Source organism: Balaenoptera musculus, chromosome 6, assembly GCF_009873245.2.
Source record: "Balaenoptera musculus isolate JJ_BM4_2016_0621 chromosome 6, mBalMus1.pri.v3, whole genome shotgun sequence".
NCBI classification, from domain to species: domain Eukaryota; kingdom Metazoa; phylum Chordata; class Mammalia; order Artiodactyla; family Balaenopteridae; genus Balaenoptera; species Balaenoptera musculus.
In genome coordinates, this window is record NC_045790.1 from 60187024 (window position 1) to 60197978 (window position 10955).

Here is a 10955-nt window from a genome sequence, read left to right on the forward strand (position 1 = left end):
CTTGGTCTGGATCCCCAGAACTGAGGCTGATTCAGGAGATCTTGTAAGAAAATCAGGAAGGATACAAGTCTTTGGTGTTGAGGGATTTGGGGAGAGTAACTTCAACCTGAACCTCAGGGTTACACCTGATAACTCCCAGGAAGGCCTGGTGGTGAGTGCTAGTCTAGAAAGAAGGATGCAGTTCTGATCCAAGAGGCCAAACGTTTGTGCTAAGCTGGACTCTACTAACTAACATGGCCCCCTGGATGATTGGCAGCAGGACCAGAGAGGAGGGAGGCATTGACCTGGATCTCAGGGCAAGGGGAAGCTCCCAGGTCTCGCTTAAGTCCCCTGGTGATGTGAGCTAATTCCAGGGCCCTGAGTGTGCCTGGACACTCTTCCAGGGTGGAAACCACAAGGCAGCTGGCATCGCCTCCCCCAGAGGGGGCTACAGGACCAGGCCCAGCAAACTGGGGACACTGTGACCGGTCTGGGCACTTCCTTTCCAGCTAATCTGCTTTTTGGAGCTCAGCGAGGGAGGCCTGATCAGCTCTTACAAGGGCATCTCTTTAGGTCATTGAGTGGTTTGCAGCCTCTGAGCTGCCCAGTCCTGTTAGGGTGAATCACCCAGGATGAGCTGGGGTGGCTTTTTTCAAATAACAGTTCCCAGGGAACCTCAGCCTGAAAACCCTACACATCCTGTTTCCTGGAAGTGCCCCCAGAAGTTCCCATCGACTAAGGCTCCTAGTTACTGTGCTTGGACTGGCCTAGGCCTCAGGCTCTGCCTCAGAGCCAGCCCAGGCCAGGCCCCACCTGCCCCCAGCCTGCACACTTCCTAGTGACTTCCTATCTTCCCCGGCAGTGTAACACCCAGCCACCCAGCCACCCAGCCACCAGGCTCACAGTCGGGGCTCTAGAGTCCAAACCACCTGCACCTCCTCTACTCAATCTGTGTGACCTTGGGTAAATCATAAACCTCTTAGAACCTCACTGCATGCATCTATAAAAGTAGAGCTAATAATAGTATCTACTTCCTAGATTAGTTGTGAGAGTAAAAGGAGATAATTACCACGTGCTTGGCACAGTGTCTAAACTTGCTCTTGCTAAACAGAGTAAGTTTAGCAACAATGTTACTACAAGGCTGCCCCACCCACTACCCCTTTGGCCCACTTCCCACCTGCTTTGAGTTTGGATGCGGTGCTGCCGCTTCCTGTGCCCCAGTCCCAGGGTTAGAACTTGCACCACGTGACACCTTGCCGGCCACTGCCCGGTTCTCTGCTGCCACCTGGTGGGCCTTGGCCCCCTTGCACTACAGGCCCACCTGATAAGCCACTGGGACTGATTGCAGAGATGCCTCTTTGATCTTGTCAAAACCCTCCTGCTCACAGTGCTCAGGAACCAGAATCCTCTTTACTCACCTTCCTTGGGGATTAGAACCTTCTTCAGTGCCCCACAAGACTGTGAGCTTTTGCTCTCTTACACACACCTCAACAGAACATGCTAGAATGTTATAAAAAGCATTGCTGTAAATGGGGGTTGATGCTGCTGCCCTTTTGTAGGAGAAGCTGAACAAACAGAACTTGCTTTTCAGAAAGTGGAGAAGGCAGGTAGACATCTCTGCAGTTATTGAGGCAGGCTGCAGACAGCCCTACACCCAGTGGGGTCCTGGACCCAGTCTGAATGGCCTTGAATCCCAGCTCCCATTACTACCTGTGTGACCTTGGGCAAGTTTCTTTACCTCTCTGAGCTTCAGCAACCTCATCTACAATATGGGAATAAATAATTATTACAAAATTGCTGTGAGATTTAAGTGAGACAAAATATGTAAAATCATCCAGTGCAGTGCCTTGTTAAGTTACTAAAGCTTGAGAAAGGCTGATGCCTCCAGGAACCTCCTGTGAATGTGCAAACAGCCATGAGACTGCGGGATAGCAAGGTGAGCTACTATGAACTAATAATGATCAGCTGTGGCCTGATGGCTACTTAGTGCTAATGAGCTAACAAGTTATTGCCTGTGCAGTAAAGAGATGGTCAGATGGAGAAGTTCTGAAGGTGGAGGGGTGGTGGTGAGGTCGAGACGGGAGCAGAATGAAAGTGTGTCTACGCGGGGGCCTAACAGGGAAGCCCCAGCTGCCTGGGGGGCTGCTGGAGGATAGCCGGAGCCCCTTGCTCCCTCAGGCACCCGAGAGCAAGAGTCGGATTCTGCCAGCCTCAGGCTGGACTCTCAGGAAGGCGTCAGGAGGACTCCTTCGGTTCCCCCCTCCAACAGGTAAGTTGTTTCAGGAGAACTAGCGTCAGCGCTGATGCGTGCACAGAAGCTGGCTCAAGTACGAGAACAATGGCCCAGTTTCTAAGGCTGTAAAGGTGGGCAGAAAAGACCACTAATAAATCAGAAATGGGATTTAAGAATCCCACGGCCACTTCTGACCAGTCACTATCAAGGAGGATGGAATTGCAGGGCTGGATTAGAATGACCTTTGGGGTGAAAAGCTATTGAGGTCAACCTCAATGTCTACCATGGTGTCAGATCATATGGGCGCCACCCCAGATTCCTGCCCAGGGAACAGCAGGGGTATGGGTTCTTCTTGGGGGCAGGAGGTACATGAGAGGTTTCTTAGAGGAAGATGAGCTTCCTCTGAGTCTGGAAAGGTAAGCAGGGGGCACCAGGCATGAGATGGGGAGCGGGCATTCCATGCAGAGGACAAGTAAATATTTACTAGTCACAACTTGGGGGGAAGGTGGGAAGGTGACATCCACATGGAGGGAGGGCTCAGAGGCATGGAACGGCCTGGCAGGTTTGGGGAACTGCTAGTCCTGTACGGCTGGAGTTCAAAGTACAGAAAAGGAATTCAGAGCTGAGGTTCTGAATCTCAGAGCACGTGAACACCATGCTGAGGCTTCTGGGCTTAGTTTGCAGGCTGTGTTGAGTCACAGAAAGTTTTTAAGCAGGGGAGAAACTGAGGCTGACCAGACTTGGGGTCAATCTGTTTTCCAGTGTCATGAGAACATCTACCTCCCAGGTGGCTGTGAGGATTATGTATGCTAATTGTGTGTGAAAACAGTTTGTAAACTGTAAATCATATCGACATGAAATCTAGAAGCAGCAGTCTGTCCTTAAATGTCACGACATGAAATCTAGAAGCAGCGGTCTGTCCTTAAATGTCAGGACAATGTATTGGTGACATGGAGGAATGAATAGGAGAAAGCCTGGGCTTTGGATTCTGGTTCTGAGTCAAATGCTGGCTTCAGCATGGACTGGCTGTGGTCCTCCGCTATGCAAGGCTCTCAGCACCAGTCTGGTCATCTGCAGAATGGGAACACAGTATCTGTCTCTCATGGGGGCTGTTTTGTGAGGGCTCATGTGCCTGGTGTGCAGTGAACTCTTATATCAGTCAGGGTTCCTGGATTGCTGGCAACAGAAACTCAACTCTGGCTACTTAAGGATATAAGGAAATTAATGGGAGGTTATAAAAGTGTCCCACAGAATTAAAAAGAAAAAACTGAGCAAACCAGGCCTTAAGAAGGAATAGAATTGAGCAGTTCTGTGGACACAGGTAGAAGGAATTAATTAATGGATGGCCCTTCAGGTTGTTGCCATCAGGAAGAAATCAGCTCTAACTATGTTCATCCTTGTTTGCGTAGGAGATTTAGATTCATTGGAGAATCTTGCTTGGGTCTCATACCAAATCCTTGTCCAGACATGGAGTGATCTTGGGGGCGGGAGTGTTTAACACCCCATCAAGGCTGAATGAAACAGGGAAGGAGAAATGTTCAGAGGGAATCTGGTTTTTTGTTACGAAAATAAGAAGGAAGGGATGCAAGAGAGACAAAGGTAGACCTCTACAGCATTTGGCAAATGGTGGCTGTCGAGTTTTACAGGGCCCCTCAAGCGAGGATTTATCCCTGAGAAGTCTCCCTAAGTCTTTGCTGTTTCCTAATAAGCACTGTGAGAGGAAGTGCTGCAGGAGACTGTGGAAGGCTGCCAGGTGCTCCCTGTTTGTACTTCCATCCTACCCCTTACTATGTGTTGCTGACGTATCTGTTCATCTCTGATGTATCCATGGGTTCCTGAGCTTCCAGGGGGTAGGGTTCACATATCTCTGTATCTCCATTGCCTGGCACAGAGCCTTTTTCCAGACTTTCTTCTATGGCCACCAAATCTACAATCCCATGAGAAATTCTGGCTTCTAAGGGCTGACATTTTGATGTTCCCATAGATTTTGTATTTTGGGGCAGTGACCATTTATAACAGGCTTTTGGCTGTTTCAGTAAGAGAGGGTCATTTGGCTCTCCCACAAGCCCTACTCAGCTCTGTCTTCCTGCTGTTCCCCCAAAATGCCTGGAAATAACCCACAGACCTTAAACAGATAAAAACACCAACTGTCTCCATGCAAAAGGAGTGTTTTCTGTATGTGAAGCAAAAAGAACAAACTCAGCGGGGAGTTAGGCAGTTTCATCCGTCTGGAGTGAGATCTTGGGATTTCAAGAATAATGTTGGGGAAAAAGGGAAGAGGCGGAACTTGAAATTGCCCAAGGTCAGAGTCATGCTTTATAATTTCTTTCTTACCGAGTCTGTGGAGACAATGGGGGGATATGTTGTCTATGTCAGACTTTTTAAGAGTTAAAGAACTCAACTTCAATTTACTTTTTTTTTTTTAATTTTATTTATTTATTTTTGGCTGTGTCGGGTCTTCGTCTCTGTGCGAGGGTTTTCTCTAGTTGCGGCGAGCGGGGGCCACTCTTTATCACGGTGCGCGGGCCTCTCACTGTCGTGGCCTCTCTTGTTGCGGAGCACAAGCTCCAGACGCGCAGGCTCAGTGGTTGTGGCTCACAGGCCTAGTTGCTCCGCAGCATGTGGGATCTTCCCAGACCAGGGCTCGAACCCGTGTCACCTGCATTGGCAGGCAGATTCTCAACCACTGCGCCACCAGGGAAGCCCCCAATTTACTTTTTAAAAGAAGTTTCTACATAGCATTTTGACTTTGTTTGTTATGTTAAAAATAATGTGGTTGACTTGAGTTATCTGAAGGGGAGATCCCAGCTGTGGGCTTTTTTTAGGATAATAGTCATGGATTGGATAAATCCATCATCTCTGACATCCTGCTGGTAAACAAGCTGAAACTTAGACTGACCTTGTGAGTCAAATCATTTGTTTGCCTTATCTCTGTGTTTCCTTCCTGTGAGTTATCCCTGAGCTTATTCAATTGGTCCAACTCAGTGTCCATTTGTCAGTTAGTTTAGGGGAGCTTCATGGGCCCAAGCTTGACACCTCATTTTAAAGAGGCAGTGGTAATCCCCAAGACCAATGTGGGACCAGCATTACGTGCTGCTGGCTTTTGAGCTTACGGTTGAATTTGATCAAGAGAAGGGCAGATTTCCTTTTGCCAATTACTGTGCATACAGGTTTGTGCAGCCCTTTGGGGATCAAAAGAAGGCAGCTCAGCCAGGGTCTCAAGGAGACAATGCCTAAGAGCATCGGGCTGTGGTGGGATCAGGCTGTTGGTGTGTTTCTTGATGTTTCTTTGTATTTTTCTAGAGGTATTCAGTAAAATTTTTGTAATATTTCAGCCAGTATCAGCTCTACCAGGAGTAACCAAAGAGTTTTAATGAAGCCCTGGAAGTCATGAGCGGCAAAAAAAGTAAAGTGAGAGGACCCCAAAGGGAAAGGAAAAACACCCAGAGGCAGGCACTCAGGGCCCAACCAGCTCTCTCTGCCCAGAGTTTCCTTCCAAGTCTAAATTCAGTAGTTTTGGTTTTCCCAGAGTATGTTACTGGGCTAATACGGTTGGAAAACACTGATCTAAACAAACGTAAACCGATGTCTTTTGTTTAACTACAACTCTTCTGACATCCTTAATATGCTAATGCACATTATGAATCTTCAAGGGAAGGCAATTGCTAGCAGAGTTTCTCAAACCATCTTGTGTGGAGTCAGATCTCACTGGCCCTGGTGCTCCAAGAACACCCTTTGGGCTGTATCACCACGAAGGGTCATTATAGGTCCAGCTTCTCATGTGATTGGCCTTTTCTTTCAAGTATTTAACAAAGAGCCTATAATGAGTCCCTTTCCACAAAGAATTCAGCCCATAAATATATATTAAATGTATTGTTTTCTTATTGTGTGCCAGAAAGTGAATGAAGTGAGTAACGTAGATTATCTCATTTTCTCCTGAATCCCCACACAGCACTTGTCAGGTGGGTGTTATTATCACCACCACTTAACAGAGGAGACTGAGCCCAGGAAGTTTGGGTAACTTACTCAAGGTCACTAGATAGTAATTGGCAGAGTGGAGATAGCCAAACCCCCATGCTTAAACATGGAGATTCCCCCAGGGGAAAACTGCCCACGAATTAAACACAGTCCGGCATAGGACAACTATAAGACTGGTTCCCCTTCCCCAGAGTCAGTTATTTACTTAGAACATGTGTCCAGGAACTCTCCATGTGGATTATTCCTAGACCTTCTCAAGGGCAGAGACTGTGTCTCGTTCACCTTTGCATTATCAGCTGCTGGCACAAAGCAAGGGCTCACAACTATTTCTTTTTTTGTTTTTTAATTGATGTGTAGTTGATGTATAACAGCTATTTCTTGAATAAATGAATAAAATAATGAAGAGATGGCTTTACAACTGATTCTGATGATAAGTATTTCCTAACAGAAGCACTGCCCAGTTGTTTCACCTAGTCAATAAATATTTCTTGAGCACCTACAATATGCCAAGGACTGAACTCAGTAGTCACCAAAAATTTTTGAGTTGCTTTTCCCCTTTCTGAACCTCTTATGTCATGTGAGAGCTATATGACACGTGAGGAGTTTGCCCTTCTCATACTATGCATGGACAACATGAGGTATACATCCCTTTCCTGTATGAATTCCTTGATAGTATAAATCATGTTGGTTGCTTAGGGAGAGGGGTACTGTGCTAGTGGTTAAGAGTTGGAAGGATAATGCCTCAAATGTAAGAATTTCATAGACAACATTCAAAGGCTGGGAAACACAGAAGGTATTTAATAAATGCTTATTAGAGAGATGCATGCAGACATGCAGGGTTGAGTCCCATTCTGGGGCCCAAAGCCAGAGAGGGAGTGATCACCTATAAGCAGCTTGTCAAGGTCACTACCTGCTGGATAACCTGCCCGGGGCCCATGGTGTGGCCATTTTGTGCTCTGACTAAAATGTGGAATGCTAACACTAGAATCTACCTCACCCCAAGAGCTTCTGCTTGGGCCTTTCCCATGAGGGACAAATGAATACAGTGCTAAAATAGAAGCCAGGGGTTCAAGTCTCATCTTTGCTCTTTATTAGCCATGTGACCTTGGATAAGTTACCTGACCTTTCTTAGTCTCAGTTTGCTCAATGGTAAGGTGGGGACAATAATTTTTTTTAGGATCATTCTTACTTGTTTAGCTTCTTCCAGGTAATAAAGAGACCGATAGGCAGCCTCAGATGAGGTGGAGAAGTATAGTGTTAGGAAGGACAGGACTTTTCCAAGGCTGAGCTGGCAGCTGCTTCATGGAGGCTGGGGAGAGCCCCATTTTCATTAAGGAGGTGACTGCAGCTATAGTGACTCGTCAGCAAAAGTACCCACCGCGCCTTCTGGTACTTCTTATTACCTCCTCATCACTCTTGCAGTCCTTACCTGACGGATCTGATGGGGCTGGTTTGTCATTGTCCAGAATGGAGCACCCGCATTGGGCGATGTCTTCACACCAGGCCACCTCATGTCCAGAGCTCTCTTTGGCTCAGGAAGTGTTCCCTGGTCTTGCCAGTTGGAGTCATGGCCCTTGAGGAACAGCAAAGTCATCTGGAGAGAACAGCTGAAGGCCAGTTTGGCTCCAGTGTGTATCAGTTTCCTAGCACTTCCCTAAGAGAGTAACACAAGCTGGGAGGCTTAAACAACAGAAATGTATTGTTCCACAGTTCTGGAGGCTACAAGTCTGAAGTCAAAGTATCAGAGGGCCATCCTCCCTCTGAACCCTGTAGGGGAGAACCCTTCCTTGCTTCTTCCAACTTCTGGTTTTGCTGGCCATCCTTGGAACTCCCCAACTTGTAGATGCATCACTCCCATCTCTACCTCACTGTCACCTGTCTTCTCTGTGTCTCTCTCTTCATATGGTGTTGTGCCCTCTCTTTGTGTCCGTGTCTTCTTACAGGGACACCAGTCAGATTAAAGGCTCACCCTACACCGACAGGACCCCATCTTAACTAACTACATCTACAACAACCCTATTTCCAAGTGAGGTCACATACTAGGAGTTAGGACTTCAATGTATCTTTTGGGAGACACAATTCAACCCATAACAGAGAGTTTCACAGACTGCCCAGCATCTACCCAGCAGGGTCGTGGTGAGGGTTACATGAGATGATATACATATAGCATCTACCATGATGTCACATAAAATACAATCATTTCCCCATGGTTCAGTTTTTCTCATACTGTACAGCAGCAACAGGCCCTGGGGACAGGTTAGAAAAACATATTCTCAGGCCCCACTCCATACATCCTGGATCAGAAACTCTTGAGTGGGGCCCAGCAATCTGTGTTCTAGCAGCTCCTCCAGGTGATTCTAACACAAGCTAAAGTTTGAGAACCACTGGCTCCATTCAGTTCTCTGGCCTGGGCAGAAGTACGGGCTGGTGGAGATAAGCCCAGCTGGTGAGCCCACACACAGCTTCCCAGGAAGGCCATCTGAGCAGCCCCAGGCCTGCGCCTGCTATTCCTTAGAGGCCAGGGATGTCCCTTTGGCCGCCCCTCCCTGGCCTTGGGCCAGCCCATCCCACCCTGGCTTGTGGACAGCCTCACATGTTGGGCCACATCTGGTCTGCTGCGATCATGCCTTTGTGGGAACGTTCTCTACCCACAGTCTGGGGGTAGTAGTGCTAAGGACAGTGGCAACCCCACCCTTTCAGCAGACGTAAGCCTGCTCCTCTCTCTCACTGCCCTCTGCACCCTCCACAGAAAGAGTGGGCCGGTGTGAATGATCTGAAGGTGATGAATGGTTTCTTCTGAGAGCAGCGGCAGAGACACAGAGGGAAGAGATGACCCACCCAGGTCACACAAAGGTCTGTGGCAGAGCCAGACCCAACTCAAAAGTCCTTTCCCCCTATTGTTGCAAACTCCGTCCCTGGCATTGGGTTTGCTGGTCCTGTCACTTCTCGAGGCAAATGCCTAAACCATCATATTGGTTCTGAACTAAGCAGCCTGACACCTTTGACAGAAGATGACCAAACAGAAGGAGACTGGGTTTTGGCACCAGAGTCCCTGGCAGGAAGGACCCAGCCTGCCTTTATCTCTGCAAACACGTTCAGCACTGAGGGAGGGCAGGTGGGTGGGTCTCCAAAAGGTCAACCCAGTAGGCCCTTCCCGGTCCCGTTTCCCAATTTCCCGTGCTTCTGCCTCTGCCTCGTATGGCGACCTGTGCCCTCTTGCTCCATTTCAGTTCTCCTGAGCATAGAACTTTTAAATTCAAATCTCCAGCCTGGGGATCTCTCTGTTTTGGCTAACAAGGCACAAAAACAGGGAGGAAAGCCATGACTCATATACTCTTCCTCCCACTGCTACCCCAGGCTGCTTCAAGCTAGAGGTGCAGGCAAGGCCAACGTGGTGCCAAGCTCAGGCAGGTGGCTGGGCCTGCAGCTCCTGGTCCATAGCTCTGATGTGGAGCCATCTCGGGGGTGTCTGAAACCTTCATCATCCCCAATTCTCACGGCATCTCTGGTGGCCCCTGGCTCATTGCCTCAGTGATGTTGCTGCTTCCTGTGGTCAGAGCCCTCCCTCAGGTGGCCTCTTGGCTTTTTTCTTTCCTCTGGTCTTGAGCAAGACTGCCACCTGGAAAGCTAAACGTCCAGCTTCTAGCTGGACAGGACGTCATCTTGTGGGCAGGTTTGGGTCTTCTCTTTCCCCTCCCCCCACCCAGGAGAGTACAGGCCCCCAGCCCAGGCAGAAGCAAGCACCCCTCATCCAGGTCTGGGCTGAGTCACTGTGCCCCAGGTCTCCTGCTCCCTGGGAGACTTCCTCGGAGTCATCCATCCTTCAAGGCAAGATAGTTAAAAGCACAAGACCTGGGGATCAGGTGCGTGCGTGTGTGTGTGTGTGTGTGTGTGTGTGTGTGTGTGTGTGTGTGTTTTACTTCAGGAATGTGAAATTTTACCTTCATTTATTCCTTTTCTAACATTCTTCCTTTCCTAGAGCTGAATTTCTTCCCTGTACCATTTCCTTCTCTCTAAAGAACTTCTTTTAACATTTCTTATAAGGCAGTTCTCTTGGCAACAAATTCAGTTTTTGTTTGCCTGAGAAAATCTTTATTTCTCCTTCACCTTTGAAAATTAATTTCACAGGATACAGACTTCTAAGTTGGTGGTTTTCTTCCTCTCAACACTTTAAATATTTCACTCCACTCTCTTTTGTGTACATGGTTTCTGAGGAGAAGTTGGATATAATTTTTATCTTGACTGCTCTATAGGTAAGATGATTTTCCCCTCTGGCTTCTTTAGAGATTTTTCCTTTATCTCTTTTTTTCTGTAGTTTGAATATGATATGCCAGGTGTAGCTTTTGTTGGCATTTATCCTGCTTGGTGTTCTCTGAGCTGCCTGTATCTGTGGTTTGGTGTCTGACATTAATTTGAGGAAATTCTCTGTCATTATTTCTTCAAATATTTCTCCTATTTCTTTCTCTCTTTCTTCTCCTTCTGGTGATATTTTTTAAAATAAAAATCAGAGATCTTTTTCCTTTAAACTTTTGCACTGATGAGCTTACTATGTGTCCAGCACAGAAAAGATTGTTGGGCTTCTAAGCACCATTTCAGCTTCATCTGCCCATGCATGGATAGCCTCACCACTGGGCCTTTGCCTGTATGAATGCAGTTTGGACATCATATGGGACGTGGTTAATCTTATCTCCAAATCCAACTCCTGGCCTTGTGGGAAACCAGCCTCTCCCCAAATTTCAGTGCCCTCCCAGGCTTTACTTCTTCA